Here is a 21,464-nt window from a genome sequence, read left to right as displayed (position 1 = left end):
CGTGTCTCTGTTTTGTACACACCCGCGACCCTCGATATTTTCGACGTACCATCCGCTCGCAGACGCAGGGGAACTCACCGCTATCCACCAAGAGTATATTTTCATTTGCATTCAACGCACGAAAGAAGTTACGAGCATTTCTCCTTTAACGGATATTCCGAGAATCGGGATGCTTGTATTCCCGCAAAAGCTCGGGAAATAGAGCCGAGGAAGCGCTTTGATGTCGTCTCTGCTTCTTCTAACTTTTCGGGCCAGTTCACGCAATGTCTCCGTTCGCTCTACTTCCTTCACTTCTTCTGGCGCTTTTGGAATCTTCACACATTGTTCATCAGGATTTTTTATCACATATCCCGGTAAATGCATACAAATCAAAAAAGGTACTGCAAGTGCAGTAATATGCACTTGTCTTGCGCCAGATCTAAGCTTACTTAAAATAAAAACGAAAAATAGCTATTTGAAATGATTTATTTCAGATCGTTATTTCTAATTGGACAATATGGAATATATTGGATAAAATACATTGGACCGTTATTTTTAATTAGATATCTATTTCAAATTAAAAACAATATCGATTCATTTGAGATAAAGCTATGTAAAATAATAAATTATTTCGTTATTTCTTTATTTCAAATTGACCGAAAGAAGTAATGCTGAAAATAATAATGAACAAAAAGATTTTATTATACGAAGTCCTAACACCCTTTTGCTATAAACAAATTGTGTTTAGGACAGAAGTGCGATCACAAGCATAAAAATAAATATGAAATAAAATAACACGTTATTTACAATGATATTTCAAATGTCATTTCAAATGTGCTCCCAGGTCTGGCCGATGCTTATGATTTACTATTACTGTCGATTGCACATTCCGTTATTTATCATAATAACGTTAGTGTCTTGGGTCTATTTCAATTCACCTAAAATCCACACCTATCCAAGACTTAACATTGATTATCACTTTCCTTGACTTGAGCGGAGCAGCCCGAAACTGACGAAAATCTCGACGATGGGACTTCGCATCGTAAATCGTTGGTAATAAAAGTTTCTGCTGAACGAGAAGTACAGTAAAGTCCTATGTCCATGTGATTTTCTGCCACGTCGATGCGACGCGGCTCCTTTGACTCGAATTTCCAGAAGATAATACAAAATGGTCTGTTTGATCTTACCGATTGTTAGCAACTATAAAAACGAGCCGCAAAACTCGAATAATCGTCCCCTCTTCCCAAATTGTCCATTTTTGTTTTCAAGCTGAGCATCTGTTTACTTGCTTCTGTAGGATAAAATTATCGACCATTATTGAATTTACTGAATCTTGGCGTTTCTTTCATTTTGTATGCTACGCATGGTGTATTATATAATATAATGAATAACGTGAATTATATTAATTTTATTTCATTTTGTCGCAAGCATTAGCACTACCGTGCCAGTAAAAATGACCGGTCTTACATTATTTCCAAATTATTGAAATTGCAAACACCCTTTCTTATGAAACGATTGATTAAATTTCTTTCGTCAAACTTATGTTACAATAAGAATGGCGAAGAGTCTAAATAAATTCAGTTTTCTCGTTCTTATAAACCAACACACGTTTGTCACTTTTTGAGTTCGGTAGATTTAGTGAGCCATATTTACGTGAACGAAATTTTCGTTAACCCCCTCTGTCGTCTATTAAGTTCTAATAAAATCGATGATAATGTTATATCTCCTGAAAAGCATTCCGTGATAGATTCTTTGTTGCTCTGTAAGAATAAGACTGAATGTATTCTGACTTTCCACAATTTTTATTACAACGAATACATCGATGAAGAAACTTATTCAATCATTTTCTACGAAAGAATCTTTATAGTTTTAGAAATTTTATTAATACAAAATATATCAAACCAGTCATTTTCACCGGCTTGGTAGATTCCGTGTTAAATGAGTAGTTTTATTTACGAGTTCCGGTTATATACCTTTTTCCAGGTAACGCAAAAACGTTTTAGCACAGCGGAGAATTAGTTTCCGTTCGACGACGATGTTCAACGACGTCTCGGCGGGGTGAGGAAATCAAGAGCAGCGTTGAATGATCACGGACAACAAAGGCTCTCGGAAGAGCCGGGCGCGAAGGTGGATTATCCGTCCTCTTCGCCCCGGGATAATGATCTGTAGCGGTGTTGTAGGATCCCCTGAATATATATTAATGCTCGTCCTTTTTTCGCTCGTGTAGATAATGGTGGGCTTCGCCGGGTCTGAGAGGGCGAGAGAAACTGTAGGGTGGGGGGAAAAGGGCGAGAGGGAAAAACAAAAGTTGCATTCGTCGGAACACGGGAGCTCTCTCGACCTAAACGCCGAGCCGCACCGGCCTCGGCAATGGCCACGGAAAAAATTTTTAATTGCTTTGTGGCGAGAGAAATTACAGACGGTGAGCCGACGCGACGCGACGCGATGCGACGCAGTGCAACGCGATGCAACGCAATGGGTGCAACAACCCCCCTTTCAGCTGTTATCTAGAATACCAACGACGACGCATAGGAGGGCCACCTTTATCGATTCGTGTGTTTACCGGCGTACAGAATATCCACCTGTTAGACAAACCACGAGATAACCCGCTTTCGTGCGTTCCACGCGCATACTTCTTGTCTGGTTTACTCTGGCGCGTAGATTCGTGCCGATACGCAGATACCGGGAACACCGGAGACGCATTAAAATCTCTGTTCGTAATTTCTGGCGGAGCTTCGGGATTTTTATGGTGTTGGTAATGATCAATGCCTGACAACGTGCTAAAAATTTTAGGTCGTTTCTTGTCGCTGTACTGCGGATCTTTATTCAAAATAAAAATTGTTTCCATTAAAATTTTAGAAATAGTAGCCAGTTAGAAGTTTCTTCCTTTCCTTAACAATGTTAATAAATTGAGAATTTAAACTCCTTGAATCTTTTTACTGTTCTACGTTTGTTTTACTCTTTTTTGTCACAAATGCATAAAATCCGCAGTTTACTTACTGAATTTTATAATATGGCAGACCGGGGCAGATCTTGAAATTTTCTGATTGATAAGTCTAGCAATGCAGCATTATACATATAGGGTGTTCCATAATTATGGAAAGGGATGATTCCTGAGGTCATTTGAAGTAATTTTTGCTTTAGCGAAAATGCAATCCGCGGCTTTATTTGCGAGTTATTAACGTATCAGCTGGTGCGAGGCAACCGAGCCAATAAGCGGAACTGGGCTTCGACCGTCCGTTGGTTCGGCTGCGATCATTAATTGCTTGTAGCTCATAACAACGTCAACCAATTTCGATGAAATTTTCAGTACGTATACAATTTACCAAGGTCTACGAAACGCATCTTTTAAATTATCGTTCCACGTTCAAATAAAAAAGTTAAAGGACAAGTAAGTTATTTAATGTCTCATCTCTTATTTTTTTGTCTCGTTCCAAGTAATGGCAATATTAACAAAAAGTATTTTAGTCATTGCACAGCAAACTAGTACCTTTAACATTTTAAAAAAATTCAAGTCATTTAGTGGAGTTTTAAAGAAGTTATTGCATTTTAAAAGGTGGACGAATACTTTTTGTCAGGGGTTGTATACTATACAATATTAAACATTACTATACTCGTAATTGTGGATTTAGTGATGCACGTGAAATATCGTCGCAGCAGATCACTAAGCGGCACGAATTTAATGGACAACCCGTAATAGTCTTAGAACATCAGTAAATTACCTATCAATGACGTTGCCACCGACGTACGAACGGTTTCGCTTCTGTTACGCTCAGATTATAGAGTTTGATAAACACCTAGTAAAATCGGAAGATTTACATCCACTCGTCGCAGGACATTTCCGAATTTTTACAGGCTCGTCGTAAACTAACCGTGTTCCCGTTCAGCAACAAATTAAAGGCGTTGCCATTCTTAATGGGGTAATAATGAGAGTTGGCAAAGACATATGGAGGATGCCACATAGAATACGATACGTCGCAGTAAGTTTTTGAGATGCTGCTTAATCGCCGTGATCATCGCAACAGGCTAATAGAACGTCAAAGAGATTGCTGGTCGGCATAAAATGTCTTTGAAGCATTTGTTACAGGCTCTCGCATGTAACACGCTATAAAAGATACCGGCTAATTATACGGCGGTGCACCGTGTTCATCGACCATTTCGTTTGCATACTCCACGTGCCCTTTGGTATTGCAATAAATTTTCAGTAGCCGTGTATAGAATCGTGCAAACGGCTGGATCCCCAAGAACGCTTTGGGCCCCGGGTTTCACGGCGAATGTAAACTCGCGTTAATCGGAATCCAATTTTAATAAGACTGCTTTAATACGCGCTGCGGATGCTGCGCGCAAGATAGTTAATTAACTTCGGACCTTCGTAAAATACCGTGTTTTAAAAAAGTTATGCTTATTGCACCGCTTTGCGAACATTGGGCTCGAAACAAGACGTAAAAGAAAACGTCACGAAAATCGTACACATTGAAGAGGAATTATTCTTTGCTCTACGTTTTTTTCTTTAATCATAATTGGTTCGCGCGACTATATTTCCGCAAAATAAAAATATCGTTCCGTAATCCCAACTGTTATTACTAGACTGCGAATATTTATGCAAATTTCCACTTTCGTACGTTATTTGATGGAAATTAGTGATAGAGAAATATTTCTTCGGAAAAAAAGAAGTAACTAAAAAATCGTAACTAAGAGAAGGAAAAAAAACAAATTACTACACGAATGCTTAATTGCCGAAATGAAAGTCTCACGGTAGATCACATACGATACGAATGGAGAGTAACAGAACCACGAAGACTGAAGTTCAACATAACACCGCCTTAACAGGCCGGGACCATATAAAGAACACAATAAAATTTCACAGAGCAATGAATATATATGGCAAGTTATAGTTTTCTGATCGAATTCCGTCACTAGGGACTTCCATTGACGGTGCGACGTTAAAAAAACACAGAAGAAGAAAAAGAAGAAATATTTTCCGAACTAAAAGAAGCGTCATTGTAAAAATATAATAGAAATGCTATTAGTTCTTGTTAACTCTTTGCACTCGAAGCCACTTTAATTGTAAATCCAAAATAGCTTTTCTGATACACAATATTCTCATTTTATATGATTTACTTATTTAATGCATACAAAATTGAGTCTTGTGACTCATACAACAGTTACATTATTAACAGTTTTTTGAAATGTAAACATTTTAGATAATTCAAAAATTATTTTGGAGTGTGATACAACAACTTTTTTATTGATGTTTCGGAGTGACTACTCGAGTAGAAAAGGTTAATTTACGCGTTACTTTGCATTTGAACAATCTGCACACTCCATAAATACATAAAGGCCCACAATATATATAATAGTTATTGCTGGACTGCAGATTTTATGCATTTACGACAAAAATAAGTGTATGAGATACAAAACTGTAAAGAAGTTGGAAGAACTTTTTTGAAAATTGTTATATTATTTTAAACTTGCTAATTATTAAAAGAGCAAAGACAGTTTTGTATAACTTATATTTCTTATAATTAACTTCGACAGTTCTTAATTTGCATGAAAATCCGTAGTCTTAGTCATCGCAGCAGTAGGTGAAGTGTTAAGATATGTTGCTTAACAATTGGATAATGGCAGAAAATCGTTTGCAAGTGCAATGAAAATAACGAGTGAAACGTGATTTTTCTTCCAGCTTTCATTTTCCGTAATTAAGGCAGAAGATGTAACAGAGAGAACGATGAGATGACTGTCTGCCATGTGACTTCATAAAAAGGTATTATTAACTCGCATGGTTTGCCGTACGCTTTCTTTTCTAAATGCGGCGCCAGACAAACGTAGACATTAAAGACAACGATGATACAAGACAGCTCGAGTTCCAGCGTTGTAAAAATATTTAGGTTTTATTTCGCCTTCGACCCTGTGCTTGGTTGATTTAACCACATGCTGTAAATGTGTGACTGTTTTGTAACTTTCTACCTTTATTATCGTGCATAAAGCAATTCTCGTGTCAACAGTCTTGGTTTGCTCATGCGTCAAACATTGTTCTCTTCGACGTTTCTGTATAACTATTGAATTTAGAAGAAAATTTATTACCCAATCGATTTCAAAATGAATTTATTTATCAAGGTTATTTTTACCAAGGTTCGCAAACTTATGATTATCTCTATTATTGCAAAATGTTATAGTAGTCTACAATTGCAATTATTATTGCTGGACTACAAATCCTTGTGAGAAAAGAAAATTCTATTTAACAATGGCAGCAAACAAGAGCTTCTTTCTCTTAAATAATTTTAACGAGTTAAAAACGATACATACATAAACAGACTTTACTTTCTAAAATATTTCTGCAACTTAAATATTATCTCTTAATTTTTACAATAAATACATGAAATTAACAGTTTACTTATGATAAGATTAGCACTCCGATTGTGGATGTCGGGTGATTTTGACCTAGTATATATAAATGTTAAATTTACTCGCTCAATTTTTGCCAATTCAATTAAAGAAATCACGGTTATATTAGAAACGAAAGAATGACTAATAGGTCTACAAGAAATATCTTCAAAAATTATAAAAAATTCATGAATAAAGCTGAGAATGGTTATAAATAGATTGCGGATCTTTATACAAAATAAAAATTATCGAAGTTAATTGTAAAAAACAAAAGCCTGATGAAAACGTCTTTCTTGCTAGGACGATGAACCATTTTAACAACTATACAATTGAGGATGATTATAATTATTCTCAGCTGTATTCATCAATTTTTCAAAACATATTTTTGAAGATTCTTCTTTCTGTTGTTCCTAGTATGGAATTTAATTTCTGTGAATTGAGTAATTAAATGACGATTAAAAGTATACCGGGTCAAAATGAGCCTGTAACCGCAGTCCGAAGATTCATAATTGTAGTAACTTGAAAATAATGTAATAATATCTTTAAATTTGTCTAATGATCTAACAGTTTAGTAGTCATTGTTGTTACAAATGCATAAAATCCGCAGTTATCATCATCGTGAAATGTATAGTTGTTAAAGCAAGTCCATCGTCCAAGGGTTACTATCGAATAAATTCTAGTACCTTGATATGACGAATAATTTAATATTATTCTTGTCAGCTTTGCTAACCAAATTCCGTTATCATTGTTAAGTCCGGGGAATAAAGATGATAATCGGTGCTACGAAGCCCCCATCGATTTTTTCTATGCATACGAGCAATCTGGCGCAGCGATCGAATTGCGACTCAGGATGTTCATTATAGTTGGAGTGCTTCTTCCTCATTTCCTCTTCCTGCAGAGGTAACGCCCTATAGTGATATGTGCAGGGCCTATACCAATCCACGGAATTATATACCGAATTAAATACCAAATCCCGCGTTTGCGGTTCAATCTCGGGAATATCCTGACCTTGGCTCTTTTCAGATGCTAGACAGCATTTAATCTGGAAGCAACGCATCGCTGGTCTACTCTATTATTAGGAGAACGGAGAGGAATCGCTTTATATTGCTACCGGTTTCATCCGACGCAATTTCGCAGCCACCAACACGTGTTCGCGTATTGAATGCAAAGTAGCCATCTTCCGAGACTCGTACCGTATATTTCCAAGCTGTACGCCGTATGAACCTTGGTCCGTTAGATCGCATGCCTTTCGGCATATTCACCGATAATTCATTTATAAGGAAAGATAATGAGTAATTGGAGCAATCATAATTATTTCAGATTGCTACAGGCGAAATTGGAGTAATCGAATTGTTTGTGTAAAACATCTTAGTAGCTCGTAATGAATATCATTAGTATTAGTCAATGGATTTTATTGGGCACGGGATTACTATCACGTCAGAGTAGAATATGCCTTTACTGAAGATCTGTGCTAGGTAAATGCTCCTTCTCGTGCAGAGAAAACTGCAATATTGTTACATATTTATGTTTTACTTTATTTTCAATATTATTGCAACCTTGCAGTTATTTTCTTCCACTTAAAAATAATTTAATTCCTTTTCATTCAATAATGTAACTTTACGTTCTACATTTAATTTATTAAATTTTGTTTAAGTACACTTTTTCCAGCGGTCCTATGTATAAGAAAATATTGTGATGAAATAAATTAAACCTTGCAGTTATTTTCTTCCACTTAAAAATAATTTGATTCCTTTTCATTCAATAATGTAACTTTACGTTCTACATTTAATTTATTAAATTTTGTTTAAGTACACTTTTTCCAGCGGTCCTCCTACGTATAAGAAAATATTGTGATGAAATAAATTAAAATTCTTACAGTTGACTTAGTTCCATGTAGAAAAATGTAAATATTGAAAATAATTGAACAGACAAAATGATAGTCCACTGTGAATAATATTTAATACTTCGTGGCATCCACTTTATATTTAATTATCATAATCATTCTTGTCGGTAATTATATTATATTACATTGTACTATACATATTATATGTCACTATACTATATTATACTGTATTGTTTATACCCTCAACTAACTAATTTTTCAGAAATAAATGCTTTTTCTCCTTTCCTATATTGCCTTTGCATTGCACGTTTATTTCAGAAAATTGCAGTATATTCAATATAATATAAACATTATGAGATTATTGCAGCACTTATTTTGTTGAACTTTGAACATCCGCGCATATTCTATAAGTGCATACGCATTTGGAGTTTAATTATCATAAATGCAAAAATGTCAATTGTTTTGCAAATCACATTTTGTTAGATTGCGATGTATTATTTGTCTTATACTGTATTCTATGTTGATATCTTTCTAGAATATTTTTTTTGTATTAATCAACAATTACGTTAGAGTTAGACTTAGAATTTCCTTGACTTATGACTGAGCACAGGATCAATTACAAAAAGCTTCGATTCAGAAGTAAACAAGTGAATTGCGTTTGAGCATGGTCAAAGGGCGAAGTTCTAGACCGATGGCCTTACTATTTATCTGCAAGAGCAAACATGGCTGCCTAAGAAACTTATCATTATATGGCCACTATCAAAGATTAAATTCCATCTGAAGTGACAAATATTTAGTCAGAGATTGTCTTCGAGATTGCGTGTTTACTGTCAAAACTTTGTCTTGTTTGAATAAAATTGCTTTGCCATAATTGACAAATAATGCATTATACGAAAGAAAACTTTCCAAATAATAGTGTGGTTTGTGGATCGGAAATGTATGAATATAGTTGCACAGTCTTGAAATAAAATTTAATTCAATTTTTAATGCTAAACTGTAAACAGTTCCAAAATAAAAATACTGAACGAATGAAAATATTGCTTACAGTATTATATTTTGGAGTAAATAACAATGTAAATAACATTCGTATGTTTTGTTAAATATTTTATGAGGAAAATTTAAATATAATTAATTATTTGTATTGATCATTAATATAATAATCATTCTGTGTTACCCATCCCTGCTTTGTTTCGTTGTCTTGTGTACATACATTATTTAATTATCCATTATAAGTATTAAATATTTAACTTCTCGTAATAAATCTTTCGTATATTTAATTTAACACATATTATTCATATGATGAATAAAATTAAATATCAATTGGCATGCTTTCAATTACAGCCACTTTGTTACTAGGACCGAATTTGCACAACATAAAAGTACTTTTATTCAAAAGTATAAATAATTGTATTTATTCTCTCAACAAATATTCCTCCATATTTGCAGCCTTGTCCAGAAAGTTAGGCTGCATTAAACGCACTTTATTTGTTCCTTAAATTGTGTTCTATAATTCTTTATTAAATGAACAATTGCCTATAGAAATAACAATTCTTTTCATACACTGTCGGACCAAAGCAAGCATACCAGTGATATTTCCACATTTTCAATGTTTTTTACATTCATAATTTCTAATATAATATTGTATTATTTCAGTCTATAGAATCCACCCTATAAAATCATTTCTTATTTTACTTCATATCTAAACGAGATATACAGCAAACTTTATGTAAAAAAGCATATCACTGTGTTAGAGTAAGGGTATCCATAAGTAATGACGTTATCTTTTACTTTTATCTTTGTCGAATTCAGTGGAATATCAAGATTTAATCCGTCATAAAAATCGAAACCACCGGTTTATCATTTTTTAAAGCAACGCTGACACGTTCTAATATCCAACGTACTAGGATGTACGACATTAATAGAATTTATGACATTGTTACCCTTTTAAAAAGCACCATCAAATGTCTAATACAGACTTTATTCACAATTTGGCCTCCTATTTTATAACGGTACACTCAAATTACACCATAAGTACGCCATAAATGAGAGACTTTAACAATTTATTGGTATAATAAAAGAATTAAAAAATGATGTTTCCAACTTTTTCATCTGAGCCTATAAGGTGAAAAATTTTAAAAATGCATTTTGTAAGTCTCAGTAACTAATGTGCATGCTGAAGATTTCATTGAAATCGGATGACCTTGACACGAATTGTAAACAATGAAAGATCGCGAAAATCGCAGTTTTTCACTATTTTCAACCAAAACCAAATAATTTTTACATATTCCAATGACTGTAATTTGTCAGTAAGTTTCAGTAAGTTTCAGCGTGTATATTAAGTTGCCGAGATCCACAAAATGAATTCTTTAAATTTTCGTCATCGAAACTCAAATAAAACAATTGTAAAAACATTCTACTTTAATTCTTTTATCACGTTAATCAGTCGCAATTTTTGAAAACAATGTTTTAGTCATTGTCCAGTAAACAAAATCTTTCTTACATCCCAAAAAAACTTAAATCCCTTGACTGAATTATAAAAAAGTTCTTCCGTTTCAAACACTGTACGAATAAATACTTTGTACGCCGGACAATATTGTATACAAAAAAATGTTCACTCCGAAAATCTTGAAGTACCGTATCATTTTGTCCACCAGCGTGTATAGGTTTGTACCCCTAATATCATTACCTGGGTTCCGTTGGAACGAGGTCGATCGGTTGCGTAACAGTGGATCGGTAGAGGAAGCGGTGGGGGTTACATTGTGCGTTATCATTGGACTGATCCGTTTGGGGCTCTTTAATTCCAGCACGAAAACAGAAACGCTCGTCACGGCCTCGACCCGAGCAAAAGTTCGTCGAGGTTGCCAAGCCTGAGGCCGGTCTATGTTCTCTCTGGAACTCGGAGCCAGGACTCGAGAAAGGTCGAAGCTTGCCGGAGGTAGTCGAGCGACGTCGAACGGCGTCGAGCGGCGTCGAGCGGTCGCGTCGAGAACCGAACCCCGAGAGTCTGCGGAACGAGCGCACTGCAATCGAACAGCATCGTCAGTCCCTCACGGTGAGCCGGTTCAGTTGGTTTCCTCCGCTCGTCTCCGATCGTTGATGCGTTGTCTGCGACGATCCGCTCCGTTCTAATAGGAGTCGACTGCGTGAACTTCTCTCTCTCTTTCTCTCTCTTTTTCTCTCTTTCTCTATCTCTGTCTCTACTTCTGTTTTAATTTCCCGTGTACCGAAAACCTCACAGTGCTTCTCTCCCGCGTTTTCATCCGCCTCGTGTAAACCGCGCACCGGCGACGAACGATCACAGTGCGTACGAATTATTGTTGGTGGACACGAGAGCATTTGCGACCACCGGGCTGTGCTGTTTGTGGATTTCTACCCCCTGCCCGCCAGTGGATTACCCGACGTCCCGCCGAGGCAACTTTTCTCAAAGGTAGGAAAACACCTTCAATCTCTATCATTGATCGTCTGTAACGCGTTTCCGTTCCGTTTAGCCTCCGTTTTCCGCGGAGCCGGTTTTCCAAAGATTTCGATCGTTCGCTTGTCAAAGCGTCGAACGTCCGCGGCGGCTGTCACGAGAGATCGACGAGTCAGACCTTGAGCTGAATGTGGTTTCAATGCTTCTTCTCGCCGCGAAAACGTGCTCACCTGATCGGGGCGAAGATCGTTTTCGAAGCGGTGCAATTACGACGCGAATGGATAATGGAATCCTGGTACGGAATAGTTAAAACGGTGATTCGCGCGAACCTTTTAATCGACGGTGAATCGAGCTGAAATTGCGTGCCAGTTTCTACGACGTGCCCAGGTAAATCGACCCGGTTCTCTTCACCGTTGTCGGTGTTTTCTATCAGAGTGCACATGGCGTTTGAACCGTACTGCTTACTTTGCCCGTCCTGCACAATGACATATCGAATTTGAAATGGGGAATGGTTCGGAATAGGACTCATTCGACCGAGCATTTTCGTTTCATTCGATCGATTATTAGGAGAGTGCTCGATTGTGTACCGAATAATTGAAAATATAGAACGACGAAATAATTAAGGATACGAAACAACGGGAATGGTTAAGAATATAAAACGATGAAGTGATTGAAGATGGAACTACGAAATAATTAAAGATATAAAATGACGAAGTAATTAAAGGCGAAATTGAAGTTAAGTCTGCAGACATCGGTGCGCGAATTACGTCTCCGTCTCTCATCTTCGCACGATACGTCACTATCCATCTATTACCGCGTGCAGCCATTGGCTGACCGGAGATTTTGAATAATTCGAAATCTTTACCGCCATTCCGTCGGTTCCCGGCGTCTGCCTTGTTCTGTCCCGTAGAATCGTTCTCGAAAATCTCTACCGCACGCAATCGATCGGCATGCAGTTGAGCCGCCCAGGGCCGTCGAAAACCGCGCGCATTCCCCGGAATCAATGCAAATTCGATGGTGTACGAAGGGAGGATTCGCGGCGATGGAAAAAAAGGCCGGACAGGCGACAAATACGTCTGGTCGGGTTAGGGGACGGTTAATAACGGAGTCATTAGAAAAGCGGCCGCGGGCTACGAGCATGCACCTCGGATGCACCTCTGGGTGTCTGGGTGCAGACCGATCGAGGAAAATAGGATAATAGCGACTTAGGGACACCCGGAGTGGAATTAAAGGATGCCGGAAATAGGTGGTATATTTATCGATCGGGCATGTCCAGGGCCTAGAGACGAAGCGTGCACGCACCCGACTGGGGCAATTACGGTCTGTGATCTATAATGGATGGTCGTTTAAATCGTAATGCGCGAGACATCTCTGCGACCCGGCGCGCAAATAGTCACCCTGCCTAAGCTCGGCCCGCCCTTTGTGAGATCCGACGAGACGGTTCGAAGTTTTCTGTTAAACTAGGTGTTGACAGTTGAACGACGAGCTCCCTCGGCCCCCGAAATTATGCGAAACGTTATTTTGTCGGTCCCAGCCAAATCCCGGCTCTGCCGCTACTCGGGCTCTCTTGGACACTTTTCAAGCAGGCATTGTTTATATTTTGCTACAGTTCCCCTACCGTTATTAATACTGACAGACGCGTACTTTGTTTTGCTAGAACGGAGTCAGTCAAACTCACCACTTTGATATTTTGAGAAAGAAAGTCGGTGGAAAGCGTAGCAACGGCTACTTTATTAGCGCCGGTTGGTTGCTCCACACCCTGTATCTCACTTTATATTTTAGCCGTCGCGTCGTCGCGTTCCTTCCCCAATAAATAACTCGGCTTGTTATTTCGAGTATCAGCGTTCGCCGATTCCCCGACGATTCTCTGTCGATTTGTTTGCTCCCAGCTGTTCCGTCGATAGTCGTGGATGCGAATTCGTGTTGATATTGACGAGGCAAAGGGATCGCGGACGTTGGCTAGAAAGCTGGGAATGATATAAACATAAATTAGTTTAAAAGGCGCGGTTACTATTCCTGGGGTTACTTAGCGATCTGCTCTGCCGGACGAGCCATCGACACCTCAGAAATGTTGAACGCTGCTGCGGGCTATTTCCTCGATCGCTTAAAAGCCCCTTCGATCGTGGTCTTATCGAGTTACAGACGGAATCGAGGTAGATCTCTATTTTGAATTCTGAAAATTTATTTGAAAATTGTTCAAGTATCCAGGCTGTTCCGTATAAGTTGGCACGAGATTGAAAATTCCGTAAAGATGTCTTCTACAATAATTAAAAGGAAAACTTCGACTTTTCTTAGTGATATATTACATTTGCTTGTGCATAATAGCCGCTTTCAAGATAAATTCGTCTGCCTGCGATAATAAACATTTTATGGACGCTTAAGACAGTGCACACAGAATTTTATCGATAATTTTATGTTCAATTTACAACAGAGATGTATTATTGTTAACATATTTGTACAACCATTAGCGACGTCGCTGCACTTTTTATTGTGGATCTTTAAATTCACTTTTAAAGTGGTCATTATCGTCCACGGACAAATAAGATACAGCATGCCATTTAAAAAGACCAAGTTGACCTTCGTATCTCATTAACCCTTTTTTAAAGAAATGACACTCTGAAGTTACCATGCTCTAACCTTCACAAATTTGTGTAAATTTCTTCTTTCTTCAACTTTTTGGTACATATTTGTTTCGTTTAATTCGTATTTAATTCGTTAAATTGCTTTGTTTTTATCTCATTTTTCCGATCGGTTGGGATAGTGGTAATCTCGTTAACATCGCACTATAACATATTATTTGTTGCATAATTTTATTTACCATAATCCTGTTAATCCCTTGGACTATAACAACGAGTTACACCAGGGATGAACATTTCGTACATAATCTATTAAATATGAATGTTGTTCCGTCCTTCGGTAGGAACGAAAGTGAAGGCATACAAGAAACAAAAATTGTCTCGTTCCGTTAAGGAAATTATTGGGAACAAACATGTACTAATCAACGTAGCTGTGAAAGAAATCGTCGTGCAAGAGGTTAATGAACATTTTGTCGGAACTTTATGTGAAGAAAGCTTCATTAATCTCGTAAATAATAATTCCAGAAGATATAGTTGCATTAGATTAACTCAAATAATTTGTTGAATTAGGGATGAAATTGCTGTCGCTTTAGAACAATTTTTTAAATGATTCTCACTGTCGATCTACGATTTTGTAAGGATCATTAGAAAACTTTCTGTAAAGAAAGTGATAAGATGCTCAGATTCGTAGTCGGGGTATATTTGAAGAGATCGGTTCAATTCCATGTGGCATTTGACTGCGTGTAGACAACACTTACTTGTTTGGCCAAGTGTCACGTAGGAACTTGTGCTGGGCGCAAGTGTCACATGGTAAACAGTATTTAAATTATCGCGCATGTGCGAGTGCCTGGCCCGAGAAATGAGCGTCTGATAAGACTCGATTCAGACATGCAAATTTTGTCGATCGTCTCAACAATGTGAATCACGGCAAGTATTTGTCAATATTTGTATCTTATAAAATAATAATGCACTATTTAAATCCTTCGAATATTTCTAAATCTTCAAGAATTTGGAGTAAGAACAGCAATGAAGTATTTTCATTAAATCAGTGTGGTTACGGAATTGTAAATTTGTAGCAATTTGTTAACACACGTTTGGTCTTCGTGTTGATTTGATACAGTTTTTACGAGTACTGAAAATTGTAATCTGTTCTGTACATGATCGTTTTGTTTGTTTAAAATTATTTCAATATCATATTTTTGACAGTTTTATTTTTCATTAAGGTTTATTGAAGAACCAGCGTATTTAGGAGGAGTACCTTAAAAAATATTGTTGAAAAATTAATATAATAATATTATAAAAGATATCCAAAATATACTCAGTTATATTCTCGTTAAATAAATCCTCAAAGAAAAGAATTTAAGGAATTAATAATTATCTATCGTTCCATCATATTTATTTTTCTTGTCAACTTGATATCAAAGGTCAGATTAAGTTACAGAAATTTAGCAATGCGAACGCAGGTATCTTTAGCATATAATTCCCTAATTTTTATAAAACTATATAGCCAACTAGAACAGTTGAATATGTGCACTGCTAAAATGCTACGTGAAAAAAGAATACTCATCAAATTGTTTGTATTTCCTTCCGAAAATGTCTCGTTTTACATTTCTTTTTTAAAACTGATTGAAAACATTTTATGGGAACTTACGAAACACTTAATTTAGTTATTTGAATGCTGCAATGGAAGTAGATAAAGAACTGTACAGAACATTCATGCAACCGTGATGTTAAACCAGAATCTATTTTCGCAGTCCGTTGCTTTTAATGTTAATGCGAGTGCAGCCAAATCGGGCGACAAAACGCGCCTGCTCACACCAGGCCTAAAACTAGTAACTGAGAAGAAACTTTCCACGAATGATTCAGAAGATGTTTCGTAGGACACCCCACGTAGTCACCCTCTGAGTAATCCGCAAACAAAACGCGCGGAATATCGCCGAAGTCACTACTAATTGTAGTTCTTGTTCGCCTGTCTAGATTAAACACTAGAGAACGCTAATTAAAGAGAGGTTTCATTAATATAGATGAAGTTTCATATTAATCGTTTGCCATCCTAAAATTTAGATATTCATAAATTCGTATTCAAATTCAACTGTCAATATTTATAAACTGGTATTTAAATTCATATCTCAGTATTTATGAACTAGTGTTCACACACACACACACACACACAAATTTCAATATTTATAAACTGATACTTAACACTAAACGTACCGAGGTCTAAAAGTGACCGTGTCATCAAAAGTGATGTGTTGTCTTACGAAAATTACATGATTGACTTTATTTAAATTTTTCACAATTTTCTGCAGTAGTGTGTGTATACATGGACAAAGAAATATATTCAACAATTTTGCATAGAAGCAGCTCTATGATTTCAATAATTAAAAGATAAAAAATGTGATACAGCTCTTTCGACTGAATATATACGGTATATATGGTAGAATCTCAATTATCCGAACCTCCAGTATCAGAATTTTCTATTGTTCAAGAATGTTATTATACGTTATAATATGAAATCAGCTCGAATTATGGTAACCATAACGTAAAACGGATGTACTGTAGAAATTAATAAAGATGAAATTTAGCATTGTAACTAAGTAGCTGTCCTATTATTTGAACATTCGTGTCTCTGTACTTTCCCAGATTTTGAAATTTATTCCTAAATCAGTCAAGTATTATAGCTATTAATAGACTGTGGATTTTATGCGTTTGTAAGGAAAATGAACAGATCGTATACAAAATCGTAACATTTGAAAAATTTCAAGATGTTGTTATATTATTTTCAATTTGTTACAATTTTTAAAAGAGGAAATACATTTTCAGTTACTTTTGCATTCCTTACAATTAACTTCGATCACTTTATTTCGCATAAATATCCGCACTATCTAATAGCAATTATAAGTATTTTAAGAGTAGGTCGTGAGGTGTAAGAACGATTATTAAATACAACGTCCCGATTGCGATATTATTTAAGCAAGAAATTCGAGAAGTAACGTTGTCATGGTTCAATAATTCTGCAAGATCCGACAACGGTCTTGCAACCAGATTGCGGTTTTCAAAGTAACGTTGCCAATCATTGAAGTTTATTTGACGAAACTTTTCTTTAATTTCACGCCTTGCGGCAGAATGGCGAATGGCTTTATAGATATGGAGTTAGTATAATGTCTTTCTATAACGGTTCGGAGCAATGGTAACTGTAAATTGTTAGAACAATGCATTCTAAAACAGAGAGAACAAAGAAACAATATCATTTCTGAAGTTTCCACGTGTATGTTCTGATGTTGCCATAGGAGCATGTGTTGTAATCGCTCCTTATTAAGCGTGAAGGATACGGATTACATCGTTAAACTATTCAAGCTGTTTATGCTAATTAATATACTTTTCTTATATTGAGTTTCACGCTTGAATGCGTCAGAGGAGTCACAGTTGACAGCTGCTTCGCAAGAAACTTTTAATCACTCATCAGCAGTACGCGCAGCAATGCGGATCATTGACATGCACGATAGGCGACGCGTGCTCATCGATTAATTACTTTCGTAATGTTCGAACTTTGAATTCTCTAATCAGGATAAGAGCATTTTTACTTATCTTTTATGTAAAATATTTTGAAAGTGTCCAATTCGTACTTAATGGCTCACATAACGGTCTAGATTTAACCTGATGTTTTCAATATTGTTGGATCTTTCAATACATATAATTACATAAAAAGCTTTATACAGGGTGTGTGCCAGGTCTTTCAGCCAATCGATATTGGCATATTCTACGAGCGGAAATAAGAAATAAATGTCATATAAACATAGGCGCAAAAATATTTTATTCAAAAATTATAAGAAAAATACAAAATAAGAACGGACTAATATTCGTTCTTGATATAGAAATTTGTTACTGGTATTTCTCTTGTCGGCATTTACTTATTCAAGCTATGTTTATTAATACAGGTCGTCTTAATGTAAATAATATCAATATTGCTTTTAAATTTTCTGCAAGAAAAATTTGGTACAGAACTCATACAAGATATGTCATTATCCGTTCGTTAAAAATGGACACATTTTTTAACACAATGACGTAATCAAGTAATGTCAATGTCACAATTGTCTACTTTACACAGGGGTATCGTAAATTCGACACCATCCTCTATCCCATTTTCTCACTACCTCCATAAAGTTGTTACCTTTCCATTGTGTTACTGCTTTAACACGTTGAGCATTTGTTCAAAGATCACAAAAATTCGAAAGTATTAAAGCAACTTATTTAATAAAACGAAGTCTAAGGACTGTACCTAAATTCTCTCCAATTGTGTGTCCCTCAGTTTGTAAAAGAAATGAATAATTTGGGAAGAGGAGATACGATTATTCGAGCCTTGCAGCTCGTTTTTATAGTTGCCGATTCAAGACTCGAATAATCGTATCTCCTCTTCCCAAATTGTCCATTTTTGTTTACAAGCTGAGGGACAATTGGAGGGAATTTACTTTAGATCGTTAAAAGCCATTTTCGGAGCTACTTATACCGGATTCTGACTCTATTTTTCTAACGAACCTTAAATTTTCCAGGCGAACGACGATCGTATTGTTTAACACGTTCCGTGCCACGTGTACCATCGATGGTACACGCTTGCATGTTTACTTAGTGAACTGAACAAATTGTTTACAAGAAATTTAGAACCGAAGAATCAATTTCCACCGCAAGAATGGGCGTTGATAAGTTTTTGTTACGTTGTTATGTGTACGAGAATTAATAATTGCACGTAATACATCAAGTTTTAGTAAAATATCAAAGTGTGAAGATTCGAGTAAAAAAAGCTCGGCACGGAACGTGTTAATAGGTGGTAAGATACCATAATTTCTAATCGTGAATTTTTAATAACGAATTGAACATCTTCAAAAGCCTCCCTTGTAAGTGCAGAATTCGTTCGTGGCAGTCCATGCCTTGCGCGCACCAAACGCCTGGTTCCGCGGAAATTTCAGCAGGATCAAGGGTGAACAATGGGCCAAACCGCGGGTGATTTCAGAAACAGACCGTAGATCGGTGTACCGTTGTCATCGGAGGACGCGTGTTTGTTTGGTGCCCGGTGTAAACCGGTCGCGTTGCCGGCGTGGCACGTTTACGAGCGTGTAGGTGAAGGAGAGCGACGGTTGTTGCATGGGAGCTCGGGACGCATGTGCGTGCGCGCGCGCGTGTAGCTGTTGCTTACGTCGAGCGTGGCGTAGTGGCGATGAGCCTCGCCGGGAAGAGACGGAACGAGACGGGACGAAAGAGACGAGACGGAACGAGAGACGGGACGAGAGAGACGCGCACGAGCGACGTCTCGAGTGCCGTTACAACGTCCGAGGGAACTCTCGATAAACCTGAAACGTGTGCTGCACCTCCGTCCTGGCGAGAGAGCATTAGGGTGAATCGAGAATGGATGGAAAACAGGATTCCTCGCGACGCAGGACTCTGGAGCACACCGGAGTGCCCCGGCCCCGCTTTGTAAGCCCGGAGCCTTCGTTCCCGGTGCGCTCGTTCTTTGTTGGACGTGTTAAGTACCCCGAGATTATCCTCCGGATTCCGAGCTACGTCATTAATTGAGTCTGTTTGGGTTTTCTGCCTGCCTCGGTTCTACGCTCCCGGCCTCGAGTGGCTCCACGATGCTCTCGGGTCTCCGGGTGGTTGGAGTAGCTCATCCACAAGGCATTTAAGTGCCACCTGGGTGGGGGTAATGTGGTTTTATTATATAATAGATATGGGATATGGGCGCAAGCTTCGAAAGATAAACATCGTCGCCTTCTCGAGTCCTGGACCTTTTAAAGCGACCCAATAAAAAAAAAAAAGAAACGATGCGAGATTTAGAGGGTCCGATAGAGGCAATTTTTAGACCACGTTCGAGGAGTGTCTTTTCGTTGAGACTGCGTACTCAGGGGTTTTAACTGGCATGGTTAGGTCCTTCTTGGTTTGCAAAGGACAACACAACCGCAGGAGTAATCAAAGTTTGTTTCTTCACTGTTTGTCTCTTGTTTGTTCTTAATAACATTAATATTATGAGGATCTTTCTATATTGTATTATGAGGATATTTTATATTATACAATAAACCGAATTAATTTTGCGATGACTATCACCAAAGCCGAGAAGTGATTACAGATATAGAAAAACGCTGGATATAGGAAATCATTTTTATTAAAAATTATTAAAAGATATCCTTTAGCCCTTCCGGTAAAAAGAGTGTCGAAGAGAAATAATTAAAAGACGCCTGTTGATACCTTCGGTAGAATAGTTTGCTCGTTGTAAGAAGATAATAAAAATGCTCTTACACCTTATTAATAGTTTTTATGCATTTCAAAATGTACACATGTCATAATGGTATAAAGATTCGCAGACCAATTATGGCATTAATTTTATAATATTAACAGAACATTATTATTGTACAGTTTTTAATTGATGTATTCATAAGGTACAAGGTGATATATTTCTTAATCTAGTGTGTGTTCAGGATTTAATACTACAATATTTAAAAGTATAAAACTGATTGAAATTCGATGTAGATATAAAATAATATATTCAATAAATTTCCCTATACAGAAAATAAACAGAACGGGTTATATAATCAATTATTCTTTGTTGTTAATGCTTTTCTGTGTGGTTGTAACACAGAATATTCTCCGATACAATTTTACACCGCATTTACCGATATACAGATTTCTTCTCCTCATTGCTCTTTTAATTCGCCTATTCATGATGATATGATTTCACACGAATTCTGCACTTTCCCAAATAAGAATTCCTATAAATTCCCAATAGGATTAAGATTAAGTATTTGTACAGGCTTGCTTGTTCCTATAGATATAGCAGTCTGTGATTATTATTAATGCCGCTATACTTTCCGCCACATTTAAATTGCGTTATGATTCATGATTTAGATCATTGCGTTTTGTGGGGCTAGTTTTTCACATGAGAAAACGTAAGAATTAACCCTTTCAATGTTTAGTTCGTATATGGTACGAGTAAAAGCGATATCTACCACGATCGTTATATGATTTATAATATGAATACATATAATGTAAGTAGAAATAGTACATAGAGTAGTAAATGCATACAGGGTGTCTCAAAAATGTCTCGCAATATGGAAATGGGAGGTTGCTGAGGTCATTCGAAGCAACTTTTTCCTTAACAAAAATGCAATCCACGACTTTGTTTGCAAGTTGTTAACGAAAACCAATGACCAATGAGAGACGAGCTCGGCTGGCGCTAGGCGACTGATCCAATGAGCGGTCGATGTTCAGTTCCGTTCATTGG

At 37.0% G+C, this 21,464-nt stretch overlaps 1 protein-coding gene across 6 annotated transcripts in view; it reads left to right on the top strand.

Moving 5' to 3' along the window:
- The first annotated feature begins 11,169 nt into the window (after positions 1 to 11,169).
- Positions 11,170 to 21,464, top strand: part of smash (smallish) — a 368,080-nt gene continuing 357,785 nt past the window's right edge. For 2 of the 6 annotated variants that reach the window (XM_076523766.1, XM_076523763.1), the window contains exon 1: positions 11,170 to 11,633. The gene's annotated coding sequence lies outside the window, so the exon portion shown is untranslated. The remainder of the gene's footprint in view (positions 11,634 to 21,464) is intronic. The other 4 variants (XM_076523760.1, XM_076523767.1, XM_076523769.1 and 1 more) reach the window with 4 other exon arrangements.

The sequence above is a fragment of the Megalopta genalis genome, chromosome 7 (assembly GCF_051020955.1).
Source record: "Megalopta genalis isolate 19385.01 chromosome 7, iyMegGena1_principal, whole genome shotgun sequence".
NCBI classification, from domain to species: domain Eukaryota; kingdom Metazoa; phylum Arthropoda; class Insecta; order Hymenoptera; family Halictidae; genus Megalopta; species Megalopta genalis.
The sequence above is the reverse complement of the archived record's forward strand: the minus strand, read 5'-3'. Positions and strand labels throughout refer to the sequence as shown.